The 17,805-nt window shown below is 51.4% G+C and overlaps 1 protein-coding gene across 13 annotated transcripts in view; it reads left to right on the top strand.

Annotated features, from left to right (window-relative positions):
- Positions 1–1,295: 1,295 nt before the first annotated feature.
- Positions 1,296–17,805, top strand: part of SMARCA4 (SWI/SNF related, matrix associated, actin dependent regulator of chromatin, subfamily a, member 4) — a 104,621-nt gene continuing 88,111 nt past the window's right edge. For 10 of the 13 annotated variants that reach the window (XM_033199055.1, XM_033199054.1, XM_033199052.1 and 7 more), the window contains exon 1: positions 1,296–1,467. The gene's annotated coding sequence lies outside the window, so the exon portion shown is untranslated. Of the gene's footprint in view, positions 1,468–1,626; positions 2,027–17,805 lie in introns of those variants that run through there. The other 3 variants (XM_033199043.1, XM_033199044.1, XM_033199045.1) reach the window with 3 other exon arrangements.

The raw sequence follows: 17,805 nt of genomic DNA, 5'->3' as shown, positions 1-17,805 counted from the left end.
GGATTATAGGCGCCTGCCACCACGCCAGCTAATTTTTCTATTTTTAGTAGAAACAGGGTTTCACCATATTTGTCAGGCTGGTCTTGAACTGCTGACCTTGTGATTTGCCTGCCTTGGCCTCCCAAACTGTTGGGATTACAGGCGTGAGTCACCGCGCCTGGCCTCTTTTTTTCTTCTTTGAGACGGAGTCTCGCTCTGTTGCCCAGGCTAGAGTGCCATGGCATAATCTTGGCTCACTGCAAGCTCCGCCTCCCGGGTTCACGTCATTCTCCTGCCTCAGCCTCCTGAGTAGCTTAGGACTACAGGCGCTCGCCAACATGCCCGTCTAATTTTTTGTATTTTTAGTAGAGACCGAGTTTCACCGTGTTAGCCAGGATGGTCTCGATCTCCTGACCTCAAGATCCACCAGCCTAGGCCTCCCTAAATGCTGGGATTACAGGCGTGGCCTACCACGCCCGGTTAATTTTTGTATTTTTAGTAGAGACGGGGTTCACCGTGTTGGTCAGGCTGGTCTCTAACTCCTGACCTCAGGTGATCCGCCCACCTCGGCCTCCCAAAGTGCTGGATTACAGGTGTGAGCCACCAAGTTCAGCCTCTCACATTGCACTCTTTGGCTTAATCTTTTTGTCCTCCTCCCCCACTAGACCGTGGGCTTCACGGTGGCTGAGACACAGTAACAGATCAATAAATATTTGCTAAGCTAATTAACGGCACTCGGGAGGTTTTGCAGAGAAGGCGGCCACGGTCGGGCCCCGCCTAGCTCCCCAAACAGGCCTTGCCGCCCCAGGTCAGGGATCAAAGCGGTTCTCAAGAGCGCCCTTGGTGCGCGGAAAACCATTGCCCGGTCTTGGCCCAGACGGCCCGTCCTACGGTCCAGGGTTCCTACTTCCCAGCCTCAGGTACCTCCTTTCCCCACGGATCCCACGGCCACCGGGATCCCATCCCCCAATTGCCCCGCCGCCGCCGCTGCCGTCGCCGCCGCAGTGGCGCCCGCTCTGCGCATGCTCCGGTGCGTCAGGACGCGCGGCGTGCGGAGGGCGAAGTTGCCCGTGCGCAGGCGCGAGGCCTTCGCAGCCGAGTGGGGCGGTGCACGGGACGCGCGTGCTTCCTCCGGACCACGCCCACCCCTGTCAGCCCAGGAGCGGGCGCGCACGCGCGCGGGGAGCGGAAGGGCGGGCTGGCGCGCGCACGAGGCTGGGCAGGCGGCGGAAGCTGGAGAGGCCGCCGCGGTGCTGAGGAGGAGGGGAGCCGGCGAGCGCGCGCGTAGCGGGGGCGCGGGCGGCGCGCGTGTGTGTGAAGGGGGGGCGGTGGCCGAGGCAGTCGGGCGCGCGCGCGAGGCTTCCCCTCGCTTGGCGGCTGCGGCGGCTTCTTTGTTTCGTGAGGAGAAGCGAGACGCCCACTCTGCCCCCGGCCCCGCGCGGAGGGGCGGGGGCGGCGCCAGGAAGGCGACGGCGCCGGCGGCTCCCGGTAAGGAACGCGGGCCGCGGGGGTAGCGCGGCGCGGGGCCAGGGAGGGCGGTTTGAATGGAGCCGGGGCGCCGACGGGGGAGGGGGCCGCCGGCGCGCCCTGTGCGGGACCGGGGTACGGCGGCGCCCGAGGGTCAAGAAGCCCCGCCGGCAGCCGCGCTCGTGGGGAAGGCCACAGCGTCGCGAGGCCGCGGCAGCGGCGGTCCCCGCGGAGCGGCGGGGTGGGTGGGGGGCCCGGGCCGCGTGGAGGCCGCGCGATCCTCTCTGCGCGCGCTCTCGCCGGGGTCGCCGGACAAAGCTCGCCCCCCTCGCCCGGCACCCCTACTGTCGCCCTCCCAATTGGCAGCGGCTCCAACAATAGGCAGACGTTGGGGCTTTTCTGGCTGCGTGGTAAGGGGTCCGACCCGAATGTTGCCTTTTTGGCGAAGCTACGATCGGGGTTCAGTAGCCAAACCTCCAGATGTGTCCGGCGTCGGCCGGACACGGGCATTAGCGGCCCCCTTGGGCTAACCGACCTCAAATTGTCTTAAAAACGCGTCGTTCCAGATTTTCAAGGAAAGGTAAAGGACTTTCCCAGTGACTTTCAGTTAGTGACTTCAAAATGTTTGCCCCGAATTGGGGTTGAGGATGGGGTCGGCGGCAAGTGAGGGAGCATGGTGGAAATCCTTTGCTGTGTAAAAGCATTGCTTTTATTTGCATCTTTTTTCCTCCCCAGTTGGTTTTTCAGATTAAGGCTTTTATTTTCAACGTGGCCCTTTTAGGCGAGTGTTTTGTCCGGATCTTGAAGACACCAGTCTTGATTTTTTTTTTTTTTTTGGTCAATATCTCCTTGGGGAAAGTAGAAAGGGAGTAAGCGGAAAAGCCACCAAGTTTTCAATTTGGATTGATAGGATGCATTAAGCTTGACTCCTGGTGCTGTCAGTCACTTAGCACACTGTCACTTTAGGGAAGTGCTTAACCTCTCTGAACCTCTTAGTTTTCCTCCTTTGTGAAAGCTCCTTTGTGAAAGGGGGTAATCTCCCAAATGCAGTTGGTGAAAGCCTGTAAAATGGTTCCTGGCAAGTGGGAAGCGCTGTTGTTATTGTCTGGTTCAGTCTCCCTCACTGTTCAGCAAATAACTTCTTGAGGCCCTACTAAGTGTTGGTCGGGGGGTTAGATCCTGGAACCTCTGCAGTCTTGGAGGGGATCGGGTGGTCAACGTGGGAACAAACCCTCTTGGCCTGTCATTTAATGCTGTTAACCTGCACTGTGAGAGGGACGCAGCGAACAGGCAGGGGATGGGTGGTAGCCAGAGATCACAGGGGCTGCCTGGAAGAGGGGGCCTCAGAATCAGGGAGGATGTGCAGGATTGTATTTTGTTTTTGAGACAGAGTCTTGCCTGTCGCCCAGACTGAAGTTCAGTGTCCCGATCTCCACTCACTGTAACCTCTGCCTTCTGGGTTCAAGCGATTCTCCTGCCTTAGCCTCCTGAGTAGCTGGGACTACAGGTGCCCGCCACCACGCCTGTATTTTTAGTAGATACGGGGTTTTACCTTGTTGGCCAGGCTGGTCTCAAACTCCTGACCTCAGGTGATCCACCCACCTCGGCCTTCCAAAGTGCTGGAACTACACATGTGAGCCATCACGCCAGGATTGTATTTTGACTTTGCCTGGCCACCTGGGACTAGCCGTTGTTCCCCTCAGCTATACTCGCGCATCACCTTGGTCCTTTCCAGTGTAGTTGTCACCCCCAGCACCGTGAGAGCTGGGGTTGTGTCTGCCTGGCTGACCCCACAGTACTCTGGGCCTGACACATAGTAGGTCTTTAGAGAAATTCTGTGGATTGAATGGGGGGCGGGGTCCTGTGGAAGATCTCGTGACCATCTGTGTTAAAGGCTTGGTGCAGGGCCGGGTGCAATGGCTCACACCTGAAATCCCAGCACTTTGGAAGGCTGAGGTGGGGGAATTGCTTGAGCCCAAGAATTTGAGACTAATTTGGGCAACATAGTGGACCTCATCTCTACAAAAAATATAAAAATTAGCCAGGTGTGGTGGCAGGTACCAGTGGTCCTAGCTACTCAGGAGGCTGAGGTGGGAGGATTGCTTGAGCCAGAGAGTTGGAGGCTGCAGTGAGCCATTCTCGCGCCCCTGCATTCCAGCCTGGGTACTAGAGTAAGAATGTCTCAAAAAAAAAAAAAAAAAAAAAAGAGAACAAGGAGAAAAAAAGCTTGGTGCAGAATGGGCATGGGTTGTAAGGGATACAGGTTAGTTATTTGAACAGTTTTTGAACTTTCCAAGCCATTGTTTCCCGAACCTCAGTTGTTCTTCTCTCCCCTACAAAGTGTGGGGTGGTGGTTAGCATGGGGTGGTGGTAAGGAGTACCCATTCTGGAATCGGACCTCCTGAATTCACACCCAGCTCTTGAAATCCTAGCTTAACCTCAAACGAGGCGCTTCACAGTAGGGCCCCCACTTGTGAAACAGGTAGGACGAGGATGCCTGAAACTTCACAGGCTTTTTGTGAGGGTTGAATGAGGTCACATGGAAGCCGCTAACACACTGCAGCACCTGATGCATAGTGAACACTCAATTTTTTTTTTTTTTTTTTTGAGATAAAGTCTGGCTCTGTCACCTGGGCTGGAGTGCAATGCCCCTGTAGTCCCAGGCTCCTTGAGAGTCTGGGACAGGAGGTCCAGGCTGCAGTGAGCCATGATTGAGCTACTGCACGCCAGCCTGGGTGACGAAGCGAGACCCTGTCTAAAAAAAGAAATAAAAATGAATGCATACCTAGTTAGGAAAGTAATAAATGGTTTTGCATGGGCCACCTAAAATCATTTTGTGTCCAGCCCTTTAGGAGATGTAAATGTTGATGGTACAGGCTTTTGAGCAGGGGAGGTGATATCATCAGATGTAGGGTGATACAGGGCAATGCAGTGGTCTCCAAACTTTTTGTCAGTGAGGAGATTCCAATATATGTGTATTTATTTACAATTTATTTGCGTACCTTTGCTTCTCCTTGGGGACCCTCAAAACACCAGGAGATAACCTTAGACCAAATCCATGTCTTGGCTGTTTATGGGAGGTGGGAGCATGGGAGGGACTAGGTTTTGGGCAGATGTCTGGTGGAACTTTCTTTTTTTTTTTTTTTTTTTTTTTTGAGATAGAGTCTTACTTTTGTTGCCCAGGCTGGAGTGCAATGGCACGATCTTGTCTCACTGCAACCTCTGCCTCTTGGGTTCTGGCAATTCTTCTGACTCAGCCTCCTGAGTAGCTGAGATCACAGGTGTGTGCCACCACACCCAGCTAAGTTTTGTATTTTTAGTAGAGACGGGGTTTCACCATGTTGGCCAAGCTGGTTTTGAACTCCTGACCTCAACTGATCCACCCACCTTGGCCTCCCAAAGTACTGGGATTACAAGCATGAGCCACTGCACCCGACCTTTGTTTGTTTGTTTGTTTTTTGAGACATAGTCGTTCTGTCGCCCAGGCTGGAGTACAGTGGCGCCATCTCGACTCACTGCAACTGCCGCCTCCCTGTCTCAAGCGATTCTCATGCCTCAGCCTCTGGAGTGGCTGGGACTACAGACGTGTACTACCACGCCCAGCTAATTTTTGTATTTTTAGTAGAGACTGAGTTTCAGCATGTTGGCCAGGCTGGTCTCGAACTCCTGGCTTCCTGTGATCTTCCCACCTTAGCCTCCCAAAGTGCTGGGATTACAGGAGTGAGCCACCGTGTCCGGTCAGTCTGGTGGAACTTTCTATCAGTAAGGAAACTGAGGCCTAGGGTTATTTTCTTTCCACAAGGGCTGTCAAGTCAACTGCCTGGGTTTGACTCCTGAGTTTGTCTTTTTCCGTCCCTAGGTCATCAAGGCTGCCATGGCACAGAGGGACCCATTCATGGTGCCTATAGACCGAACACAATGTGAATGGCGCCCCCTGGAGTTGTGCAAGAAATGACCCAGTCACTCTTCCCCATTTATGTGGCGAACAAGCATGCATTTAGCGTCTGCCATGTGCCAGGCACTGCTGAGGAGCTGGGCATTCCGTGGGGAATGGACAGACAAGGGTCCTGTTCTCAGTAGCTCACATCCCACTCTTTTTTTTTTTTTTTTTTTTTTTTGAGACGGAGTCTCGCTCTGTCGCCCAGGCTGGAGTGCAGTGGCCGGATCTCAGCTCACTGCAAGCTCTGCCTCCCAGGTTCACGCCATTCTCCTGCCTCAGCCTCCTGAGTAGCTGGGATTACAGGCGCACGCCACCTCGCCCGGCTAGGTTTTTGTATTTTTTTAGTAGAGATGGGGTTTCACCACGTTCGCCAGGATGGTCTTGATCTCCTGACCTCGTGATCCGCCCGTCTCGGCCTCCCAAAGTGCTGGGATTACAGGCTTGAGCCACCGCGCCCGGCCACATCCCACTCTTGATGTGCAAAGCGGGGCAGTACTAGTACCCAGCTTGTAGGATTGCTGCAAGAGCTCAACAACCAGTGACAAATGGGAAGTGCTTAGGATGGTGCCTGGCACGTAGTGCTAAGCAGTTGTTAGCTCTCATCATTTATTGAGATTTCTGCAACAGCCTGGTGGGATGACATAGATAATATATTTTTTCCTCTCGTAATAAGTTCTATATGTTTCAAAGTGGTAGCAAAGGAATCAGCTCCTCCATTTTGTCCTTAATGGTTGCGCATTGTTCAACAGCAGGGATACATTGTGAGGAATGTGTTGTGAGATGATTTTGTGGTTGTGTGAAGATTGTAGAGTGTGCTTACACACATCTGGATGGTGGTGCCTCATCCACATGTAGGCTCTGTGCTATAGCCTGTTGCTCCCAGGCTGTAAGCCTGTACAGCATGTCCCTGTACTGCTTATTGTAGGCAATTGTGACCCGATGGTGTTTGTGTATCTAAATATATCTAAACATAGAAAACATACGGGAAAAATACAGTATTGTGATCTTTTTTTTTGTTTGTTTGTTTGTTTTTTTGTTTTTTTTTTTGAGACGGAGTCTTGCTCTGCCGCCCAGGCTGGAGTGCAGTGGCCGGCTCTCAGCTCACTGCAAGCTCCGCCTCCTGGGTTCACGCCATTCTCCTGTCTCAGCCTCCCGAGTAGCTGGGACTACAGGCGCCCGCCTCGTCGCCCGGCTCGTTTTTTGTATTTTTTAGTAGAGACGGGGTTTCACCGTATTAGCCAGGATGGTCTCGATCTCCTGACCTCGTGATCCGCCCGTCTCGGCCTCCCAAAGTGCTGGGATTACAGGCTTGAGCCACCGCGCCCGGCCCAGTATTGTGATCTTTAAAAAATTTTTCTAACTAGACAATTCAAAGAGGAAGGTATAATCTTATGGGACTATTTTATATTTGGTCTGTCATTGGCCAGAATGTTATGTGGTGAAGAAAACCATGCTTTGAAATTTCACCATAAGGCATTGGAAAGGGGAGAGTGTCTTTAATGGCATGGGGTTTTTTTTTTTTTTTTTTTTTTTTTTTTTTGAGACGGAGTCTCGCTCTGTCGCCCAGGCTGGAGTGCAGTGGCCGGATCTCAGCTCACTGCAAGCTCCGCCTCCCGGGTTTACGCCATTCTCTCGCCTCAGCCTCCCGAGTAGCTGGGACTACAGGCGCCCGCCATCTCGCCCGGCTAATTTTTTGTATTTTTTTTAGTAGAGACGGGGTTTCACCGTGTTAGCCAGGATGGTCTCGATCTCCTGACCTCGTGATCCGCCCGTCTTGGCCTCCCAAAGTGCTGGGATTACAGGCTTGAGCCACCGCGCCCGGCCGGGGTTTTTTTTTTTTTTTTTTTTTTAGATATAGTTTCCCTCTTGTTGCCCGGGCTGGAGTGCAATGGCGCGATCTCAGCTCACTGCACCATCCACTTCCTGGGTTCAAGTGATTCTCCTGCCTCAGCCTCCCGAGTAGCTGGGATTATAGGTGCTTGCCACCACATCCGGCTAATTTTTTGTATATTTAGTAGGGATGGAGTTTCATCATGTTGACCAGGCTGATCTTGAACTTCTGACCTCAGGTGATCCACCTTCCTCGGCCTCCCAAAGTGCAGGGATTACAGACGTGAGCCACCGCGCCTGGCTGGGATTTTAAAAATATCAAATGTTCAGCCGATAGTGTGGTGGCTCATGCCTGTAATCCCCACACTTTGGGAGGCCAAACAGGGCAAGTCACTTGATCCCAGGAGTCCAAGACCAGCCTGGGCAGCATGGCAAAACCCCATCTCTACCAAAAAGTTAAAAAATTAGCCAGGCGTGGTGTTACACGCCTGTAGCCCCAGCTGTTTGGGAGGTTGACGTGGGAGGATCAAGCCCAGGAGGTGGAGGCTGCAGTAAGCTGTGGTCGCACCACTGCACTCCAACCTGGGTTATGGAACAAGACCCCATCTTTAAAAAGCCGGATGGATTGGGCTGGGTGCGGTGGCTAATGCCTATAATCCTAGCACTTTGGGAGCCTGAGGCGGGTGGATTGCCTGAGCTCAGGAGTTTAAGACCAGCCTGGGCAACACGGTGAAACCCTGTCTCTACGAAAATACAAAATAAAGTAGCCGGGCGTGGTGGCATGTGCCTCTAGTCCTATCTACTTGGGAGAGTGAAGCAGGAGAATTGCTTGAACCCGGGAGGCCGAGGTTGCAGGGAGCGGAGATCGCGCCACTGCACTCCGGTCTGGGCGACAGAGCAAGACTCCGTCTCTAGAAGACTCCATCTCTAAAAAAAAAAAAAAGCCAGAGGGTGGGAAGGATAACAGCTGCTCTAATACTGGGGAAAGGTATAAGAGGGAACAGGTCAGAATGAAGCCTGAGGCTGAATGGAGGAGCTTCAGATGCTGCCACCCTCACAGGTGTCAACCCTAAGGAGACATAGCAGACTCATTAGTATGCCCAGTGATTTCTTTTTTTTTTTTTTTTTTTTTTTGAGACGGAGTCTGGCTCTGTCGCCCAGGCTGGAGTGCGGTGGCCCGATCTCAGCTCACTGCAAGCTCCGCCTCCCGGGTTCACGCCATTCTCCTGCCTCCGCCTCCCAAGTAGCTGGGACTACAGGCGCCCGCCTCGTCGCCCGGCTAGTTTTTTGTGTTCTTTAGTAGAGACGGGGTTTCACCGTATTAGCCAGGATGGTCTCGATCTCCTGACCTTGTGATCCGCCCGTCTCGGCCTCCCAAAGTGCTGGGATTACAGGCTTGAGCCACCGCGCCCGGCCCCCCAGTGATTTCTTGATTGAAGTTTTCTGTTAACTGCATCCTGAGGAGATTAATTTTTCAGGGTGTGGGATTGACGGGCGTGTGAATTGTGGCCTCAACTCTTCTTCATATATGGGAAAGGGCCTGGATGGAAGTGCCAGGTGTAGCTGGGTTTGTTGTTACAGGGCAGAGAGAAGGGGTGCATTGATTTCCCTCCAATTCCCTCAGGGAAGGGGGCTTTCTTTTTTTTTTTTTTTTTCTTTTTTTTTGAGACTGAATCTCGCTCTGTCGCCCAGGCTGGAGTGCAGTGGTGTGATCTCGGCTCACTGCAAGCTGCACCTCCTGGGTTCACACCATTCTCCTGCCTCAGCCTCCTGAGTAGCTGGGACTACAGGCGCCTGCCACCATGCCCGGCTAATTTTTTTTTTTGTATTTTTAGTAGAAACGGGGTTTCACCGTGTTAGCCAGGATGGTCTCGATCTCCTGACCTCGTGAATCACCCTCCTCGGCCTCCCAAAGTGCTGGGATTACAGGCGTGAGCCACCGCGCTCAGACGGAAGAGGGCTTTCTTTAGAAAACAGGTAAATGTTAGCAGAGTGGAAACCATCCCTGACCCCTTTCAATTTTTTTTTTTTTGAGACAGAGTTTCGCTCTTGTCACCCAGGCTGGAGTGCAATGGCGTGAGCTCGGCTCACCTCAACCTCCGCCTCCCAGGTTCAAGCGATTCTCTTGCCTCAGCCTCCTGAGTAGCTGGGATTACAGGCATGTGCCACCACGCCCGGCTAATTTTGTATTTTTAGTAGAGACAGGGTTTCTCCATGTTGGTCAGGCTAGTCTCGAACTCCCCACCTTAGGTGATCCACCTACCTTGGCCTCCCAAAGTGTTGGGATTACGGGCATGAGCCACCGCGCCCGGCCTCAAATTTTTTTTTAAGCCCCAGACTGGTTTTCAGAGCTTTGCTTCTGGGGACTCTGTTACCTCCCTAAAGGGACATAGCTTCATCTATGTATGTGGACACTTGTCACTGTGAGCCAGCTGTGAGTGTGATAGAGGAGCATGAGCCCCATTTTTAGTGGCGAACGACTTTAAAATGGTTCTTTGAGGTGCTTTTTTTCCCCCCACTTTTTATTTTTTTAGAGACGGAGACTCGCTGTGTTGCCCAGGCTGGCCTTTAACTCCTGGACTCAAGTGATCCTCCGGCCTCCACCTCCTGACTAGCTGTGATTACAGGCGTGATCCGCTGTGCTAGCTCTTGGGGGTTTTTTAAGTTTTCTCTTGGCCACTGGCAAGTCATGCCCCAGTGGCTCAGGAAGCAGGTGGCTGATGTGACAGTTGCTGCTCACCTGTTCCAGTGGGAGACTTGAGGGGGAGGGTCTGCTGTATGCTCCCAGTAAAGGGGCATAGTGGATGTCTCATTGTGCCCAGGGAGCTGAAACTGGCCCTGTGATGATCAAATGTGATTCTGGCACAGCCTGGACTGGCTGGGCACCCGAAGGCCTTGCCCTCCTCCTGGAGACATCTCCTGAGTGCTCCCGCCTGTGGGAGTGGCTCTTGGCTTGCCCTTCCTCTTGGCTCTGCCCTTCCTCGGTCTTCAAGGTTCTCATCCTATTCCTTTTGATCCTCAGCCTGAATCAGTTACTCAGGCCCTGGAGTCAGCGAGACTTGAGGGTGGGATTCTATTCTGCATGACTTAACCTCTTTGAACTCAGAATTCCGTTTTCCCCCCAGAACCTCCCTGACCCGCACCCCCCCTCAGGAACCAGGGGCTAAACCCTGGCCCTGCTTGGCTTTGCCAAGCCTTGCTCTAGGGCTTGGTCAGCCTCGAGGAAGGGGGGTCTTCTTATGTTTATTTAAAAATTCATGTTTTAGGTTTGACTTTCTTAGAAGTGGAGGTCTTGCTGTTATCTCCCAGGCTGGTCTTGAGCCCCTTGGCTCAAAGGATCTGCCTACTTCAGCCTCCCAAAGTGCTGGGATTATGGGCGTGAGCCACCACACCCGGCCCCTTTTTATATTTCTTTCTTCTTTTTTGAGGCGGAGTTTGGCTCTTGTTACCCAGGCTGGAGTGCAATGGCATGGTCTTGGCTTACCACAACCTCCGCCTCCTGGCTTCAAGTGATTCTCCTGCCTCAGCCTCCCGAGTAGCTTGGATTACAGACATGCGCCACCACGCCCAGCTAATTTTGTATTTTTAGTAGAGACAGGATTTCTCTATGTTGGTCAGGCTGGTCTCAAACTCCCAACCCCAGGTGATCCTCCTGCCCCAGCCTCCCAAAGTGCTGGGATTACAGGCGTGATCCACTGCGCCTGGCCCCTTCTACATTTTGAATAGCACTTCCCAGCCGAGACCCTGGTGTTCACCCTTGGCTATTCTCTTGCCCTCACCTGCACATCCATTCCATCAGCATGTCCAGAGAAATTAAAGTTATTATCAGACTGTGCCACTCCCGTGCCTGGAACATTCTGGCAGCTCCCCACTGCACTGGATGCTCCTGGAGCCCCTTTACTGTGGCCCTCAAGGCCTATGACTTCTCTCCTACACCCCACTCGCAGCCGCACCCACTTACCCTGAGGTATGGTATGGAATACATTTGGTCTTTGTGCCACATGTCATAGGAGTGATAGGGGTGTCTTTTAAAATTCATAATGAGCCCCTTTTGATCACAGCTGAGTTTATGCTTATGAGGTGATTTAGGGTGGGGCTCCTAGATAGCCCAGGATGGGGCTGGTCACCAGAAAGACCAAGTGGTTAGAGGGTGGCATGCGCAGAGGGAGCGTTGAAACTCTGCATCTCTTCCATCTGGTTGACTGCGAGTCGTATCCGTTATAATAAACCATTAATGGGAAGTGAAGTGCCTGCCTTAGTTCCGGGCGCTGCTTTAGCAAATCAATCAAATTGAGGAGGGGGCTGTGGGAATTCCCAGTTTATAAGTGGCTGGGCAGAAGCACTGGACCCTGGGATGTGCAAATGGCATTTATAGTGGGAGCAGTCTTGTGAGGCAGCTCTTCTTTTTCTTTTAGAGACAGAGTGTCACTCTCTCACTCAGGCTGGAGTGCAGTGGTGCAGTCATAGCCCACTGCAGCGTCCAGCTCCTGGGCTCATGTCATGCTCCTCAGTAGCTGGGACTACAGGTGTGCACCACTGCCAGGCTTAGCTAATTTTTACATTTTTTTTGTCAAGACAGAGTGTTATGCTTCCCAGGCTGGTTTCAGACTCTTGGCCTCAAGCAGTCCTCCCTAAGCGCTGTTGTTAGGTGAGCCCACTGCATCTGGCCAATAAAGTCCTTAACTTGTGGGAGATAGGGTCTGAATTGAGTTAAATTATAGGACACCCAGCTGGTGCTTGGAGAATTACTTGGAAAAGACCCATGTGTCTGGTCACAGAAGTGTTCTCTGTTGTGAGAGTATTTTCTCTGAGTTGGTTTTCTCTGAGTTGGTGTCAAAAGTGCTGTGTGAGAGTGTGGAGAAACGGAGTGTGGGCCAGGCGCCGTGGCTCACGCCTGTAATCCCAGCACTTTGGGAGGCTGAGGCGGGTGGATCACCTGAGGCCAGGAGTTTGAGACCAGCCTGACCTACATGGAGAAACCCAGTCTACTAAAAATACAAAATTAGCTGGGCGTGTTGGCTCGTGCCTGTAATCCCAGATACTTGAAGGCTGAGGCAGGAGAATCGCTTGAACCCGGGAGGTAGAGGTTGCAGTGAGCCAAGATCGCACCATTGCATTCTAGCCTGGGCAAGAAGAGTGAAACTTCATCTCAAAAAAAAAATACGTCCTTTGTAGGGACATGGATGCAGCTGGAAACCATCATTCTTAGCAAACTATCACAAGAAGAGAAAACCAAACACCGCATGTTCTCACTCATAGGTGGGAACTGAACAATGAGATCACTTGGACTCGGGAAGGGGAACATCACACACTGGGGCCTATCAGGGGAGGGGGGAGGAGGGAGGGATTGCATTGGGGAGTTATACATGATATAAACGTTATGCACATGTACCCTAGAACTTAAAGTATAATAAAAAAAAAAAAATAAAAAATAAACACAGAAAACCAAAACCAAAAATAAAGAAAGAAAGAAAGAAATGGAGTGTTTTCCCACCCTCCCTGCTCTAGCCACACTGGCTGACTTGCTGTGCTTTGAAATATGCCAAGCACAGTCCCACCCCAGGGCCTTTGCACTTGCTGCTCCTCTGTGGTAAATAACCACGTGATGCCCATGTCACTACAGATCTCTGCTCAGACATCGTCACTAAGATGTCCCAGGCCACCATAGACGGAGTACCTGTCATCTGTTAACCCTGCGAACCCTCCTTGGTTAGATTTATAGGACTTCCACCGTCTATGTGGCATTGTGTCTTTTTTTTTTTTCTCTTTGAGACAAGGTCTTGCTCTGTCACCCAGCGGGGAGTGCAGTGGTGCAGTCATAGCTTATGGCAGTCTGGACCTTCCCACCTCAGTCTCCCAGGTAGCTGGGATTACTGCTGCATGCCAGCTAATTTTTGTATTTTTAGTAGAAATGAGGTTTCACTACATTGGCCAGGCTGGCCTCAAATTCCTGGCCTCAAGTGATCTACCTGTCTCAGCCTCCCAAAGTGCTGGGATTGCAGGCGTGAGCAACCGTGCCTACTCTGAATACTTTTTTTATTTTTATTTTTTGGGGGAGGGGAGATGGAGTTTTGTTCTTGTCACCCAGGCTGGAGTGCACTGGTGCGATCTTGGCTCACTGCAACCTCCGCTTCCTGGGTTGAAGCGATTTCGATTTTCCCACCTCAGCCTCTGGAGTAGCTGGGATTACAGGTGTGCACCACCACGCTTGGCTAATTTTTGTTGTTGTTGTTGTTGTTGAGACGGAGTCTCGCTCTGTCGCCCAGGCCAGAGTGCAGTGGCACAATCTCAGCTCACTGCAACCTCCACCTCCTAGGTTCAAGCGATTCTCCTGCCCCAGCCCCCACACCAAGTAGCTGGGATTATGGGCGCCCACTACCGTGCCAGCTAATTTTTGTATTTTTACTAGAAATGAGGTTTCACCATGTTGGCCAGGCTGGTCTCAAACTCCAGACCTCCAGTTATCCATTTGCCTCGGCCTCCCAAAGTGTTGGAATTACAGGCATAAGCCACTGTGCCTGGTCCTAATTTTTTTATTATTAGTAGAGACGGGGTTTCACCATGTTGGCCAGGCTGGTCTCAAACTTCTGACCTCTGGTGATCCACCTGCCTCGGCCTCCCCAAGTACTGGGATTATAGGCATGAGCCACCGCACCTGGCCCTGAATACTTTTTTTTATAACGCTTGCACTTCCTATGTGACATTGTTTCGTGTTTGGCTGTTTCTGTCACTCTGCTGTCCACTCCGCCAGGTAGGAACTATGTTGTTCTCTGCCAGATGCCCGGTGTTTGGAACCAATTTGGTGCATTCAGCGCTGTTAGTATTTTGGGGTAGTCATCAGTAAGTCCTCTGCTGTGGTGGTGGAGAGGGCCTGTCACCAGTGACACTGGGCAGGTATGGATTCTGCATCTCCCTGCCCACTCTTGGCCTTTACGTGCCCCTGTTGTGGGGACTCCTCTTGCCCTGTCCACACAGTGTCACTCATCGTGCTCAGTGTTGCGTATATAGCTGATAACAGCAGACCCAGTGGTGGCACAGGACATCCATCCAGTGGGCCTGGGCCAGCCTAAAAGAAAGAATAGGGACTGGGCAAGTGGTTCATGCCTGTAATCCCAGCCCTTTGGAGGCCAAGGTGGACAGACCACCAGCTCAGGAGTTTGAGACTAGCCTGGCCAACATAGTGAAACCTCATCTCTACAAAAAATACGAAAATTAGCTGGGCATGGCGGCATGCGCCTGTAGTCCCAGCTACTCGGGAGGCTGAGGCAAGAGAATTGCTTGAACTTGGGAGGCGGAGGTTGCAGTGAGCTGAGATTGTGCCACTGCACTCCAGCCTGGGTGGCAGAGCCAGACTCTATCTAAACAAACAAACAAAAAAGAATGGGGTTATTGGTGTTCCATAGGGAGCGTGGGTCAGGATGGATTTGTAACACTTGATGCAGTTACTGTATGTGTGTATTTCTGCTGGGTCACATTGTCCCATGGAGACATGGTCAGAAGAGCTTGAAAAATATCCATCTAATTGGTAGATAGGATAGCATTTGCAGGCTTGCATTGTAGACACCACACGTACCTGTGGGGTTAGAGGGCACTCCCCTAAGGCAGAGAACTGTCCTGGATGCTTTTAGGTCCTCTGTGTAGGTGCCCTTAAGCGGTTTTCTTTTTTTTTTGGAGACGGATTCTTGCTCTGTAGCCAAGGCTGGAGTGCGGTGGCGCAATCTTGGCTCACTGCAAGCTCCGCCTATCGGGTTCACACCATTCTCCTGCCTAAGCCTCCCGAGTAGTTGGGACTACATGCTCCCGCCACCACGCCCGGCTAATTTTTTGTAATTTTTTTTTTTTTTTTGAGATGGAGTCTTGCTCTGTCACACAGGCTGGAGTGCAGTGGCGTGATCTTGGCTCACTGCAAGCTCCACCTCCCGGGTTCACACCGTACTCCTGCCTTAGCCTCCCGAGTAGCTGAGACTACAGGTGCCTGCCACCACTCCGGCTGAGTTTTTGTATTTTTAGTAGGTACGGGGTTTCACCTTGTTAACCAGGATGGTCTCGATCTCCTGACCTCGTGATCCGCCCGCCTCGGCCTCCCAAAGTGCTGGGATTATAGGCGTGAGCCACAGCACCAGGCCAGCGGTTTTCAAGTGAATGAAAATAAAAAGGGGGAGATTTCAGCCAATAAAATGATACGTAATTTCCAGTGCTAAGAATAATACTTGGTAACAATTTGGCTCTTGTACCTTGTAGGTAGAACTGAGAAGATATTGTAATTTATCACCATTATATGATTTAGTTTCTGAAATGTATTCCCTTTTAAATGTAGGGCAGGGCTTTGCTACTTAATTATATTGCAAGTAAAATGCCACAGAGCAGTCAGCATTGGAGAAGTGCGGTTGCCTCACGAGGAACCCATTTCCACTCATTCTCTAAGACCACAGGCACCCCACCACATAGGTAATTTTAGGATTCACAGATGAGTGCCCTGCACCATCAGGTCAGATGGGGGAGATTTTCTTATAGACCACCGAGGGGAACATTTTATTTTGTAGTTCACGCATAGTAAACGGGCTGGCTCTGCTGAAGCTATCCTGCCCATTGCTGTTGTTCCGCCTAAGCCCCTGCCATAACGTGACTCCCATGTTCGTCTGCTGCTGAAATGTGTCCATGAACAAATTTCCCCAAGCCCCAGAAAACAAAATAGCAGATATCCTGGGGCCAAACATAAATATAATGCTGGTTTCTCAGGCAAGGTGAAAACCACCACCATAATTCCAACAAACAGATTTCCAAGGGATCCGATTGCCTGTTAGCAACCTGCCGTGCCTGGGGCTGGTCACCGCAGTGCTTTAAGACAAAAGCTAGGGGTGGCGTGAAAGAAGAGACTAGACCTCTTCCTCAAGCAATCTGGTTCCACATTTGAACATCAACAGATGTTTCTATTTTAGATGATAATTTTGATGAAGTTGAAAGTAATGAGAATATGGTAGTCCTCACATCCTTTGATCTTTCTGTTTTATTTCCACAAAGATACTTCCTGGGCATCTCCTGTGGGTATTTAGTTCATGGGTATTTTTCTGATTTAGGTTTTTTTTTCTTGGAAGTTTTTCTTTAAAAATCTGAATATAAAAAGTAATAGACGGCTATTGTAAAAAATAAATAAAAAGCGCCAGACATCTGTGATATGGAAAGTGTAAGTTCCTCATCGCATGCCATCAGAGAGAGCTACTGACTGTGCTGACAGCAGCTTGTTCATGTTTTCTTTTGGGCAATCTCTATGCATGGATTAACACGCATATATGTGTGTGTGTATATATATACACATTTTTTTTTTTTTTGAGACAGAGTTTTGTTCTGTTGCCCACGCTGGAGAGCTGTGGTGTGCTCTTGGCTCACTGCAACCTCCGCCTACTGGGTTCAAGTGATTCTCCTGCTTCCGCCTCCCAAGTAGCTGTGATTACAGGCACCCACCACCATGCCCAGCTAATTTTTGCGTTTTTGTAGACATGGGGTTTCACCATGTTTGCCAGGCTGGTCTCGAACTCCTGAATCCAGGTGACCCGCTCGCCTTAGCTTCCCACAGTGCTGGGATTACAGCCGTGAGCCACTACACCCGGCCATATGCATATATAGTTATTCTTTCTTTCTTTCTTTCTTTTTTTTGAGACAGGGTCTCACTCTGTCACTCAGGTTGGAGTGCAGTGGCATGATCTCGGCTCACTGCAATCTCCATCTCCTGGTTCAAGTGATTCTCATGACTCAGTCTCCCAAGTACCTGGGACTACAGGCGCATGCCATTATGCCTGGCTAACTTTTGTATTTTTACTAGAGACGGGGTTCTGTGTTGGCCAGGCTGGTCCCGAACTCTTGGCTTCGGGTGATCTGCCTGCCTCAGCCTCCCAAAGTGCTGGAATTATAGGCATTAGCCACCACACCCAGCCCCACTTTTTTTTTTTTTTTTTTTTTTTTGAGACTGAGTCTTTCTCTGTTGCCAGGCTGGAGTGCAGTGGCACGATCTCAGCTCACTGCCCCCTCTAACTCCTGGGTTCAAGTGATCCTCTTGCCTCAGCCTCCCAAATAGCTGGGACTACAGACCAGCGTCACCACGCCCAGCTGATTTTTGTATTTTAGTAGAGGTAGGGTTTCACTGCGTTGGCCAGGATGGTCTCAAACTCCTGACCTTGTGATCTGCCCACCTCAGCCTCCCAAAGTGCTGGGATTACAGTTGTGAGCCACCATGTCCGGCCTGTGAATTCTTTTGTAATGGTGCCAGGACTTCTGCAGCATGGGTTGTATGGGGGTTCTGATTGCTGGGTAATTGGAGCTTCTCCAGAGAAACTGAGGCAGTATAGCCACACCACTTCCAGATCTTTTGGCCTAGGGAAGCTGAGAGCTTATCTCCTGTCCTCCTGGACGTTTGACTGAGTGTTTTAGATTTTTAGCTTTTAGATGTTCGTGCCTGAGTAGTTTCACTTCCGGTCATTCCTTCTGGCCGCTGGCCTGGATTCCCAGGCTCTGTTTTCTCCTTGTGGAGGCCCCTGCAGCGTCCGATCCAAGGGCCGCACATATCTAGATTTGGCTCCCACACACATGTACTA

This window comes from Trachypithecus francoisi, unplaced genomic scaffold, assembly GCF_009764315.1.
Source record: "Trachypithecus francoisi isolate TF-2019V2 unplaced genomic scaffold, Tfra_2.0 Lachesis_group5, whole genome shotgun sequence".
NCBI classification, from domain to species: Eukaryota; Metazoa; Chordata; class Mammalia; order Primates; family Cercopithecidae; genus Trachypithecus; species Trachypithecus francoisi.
Note: the sequence above shows the minus strand (reverse complement) of the source record. Positions and strands in the feature narration are given on the sequence as shown.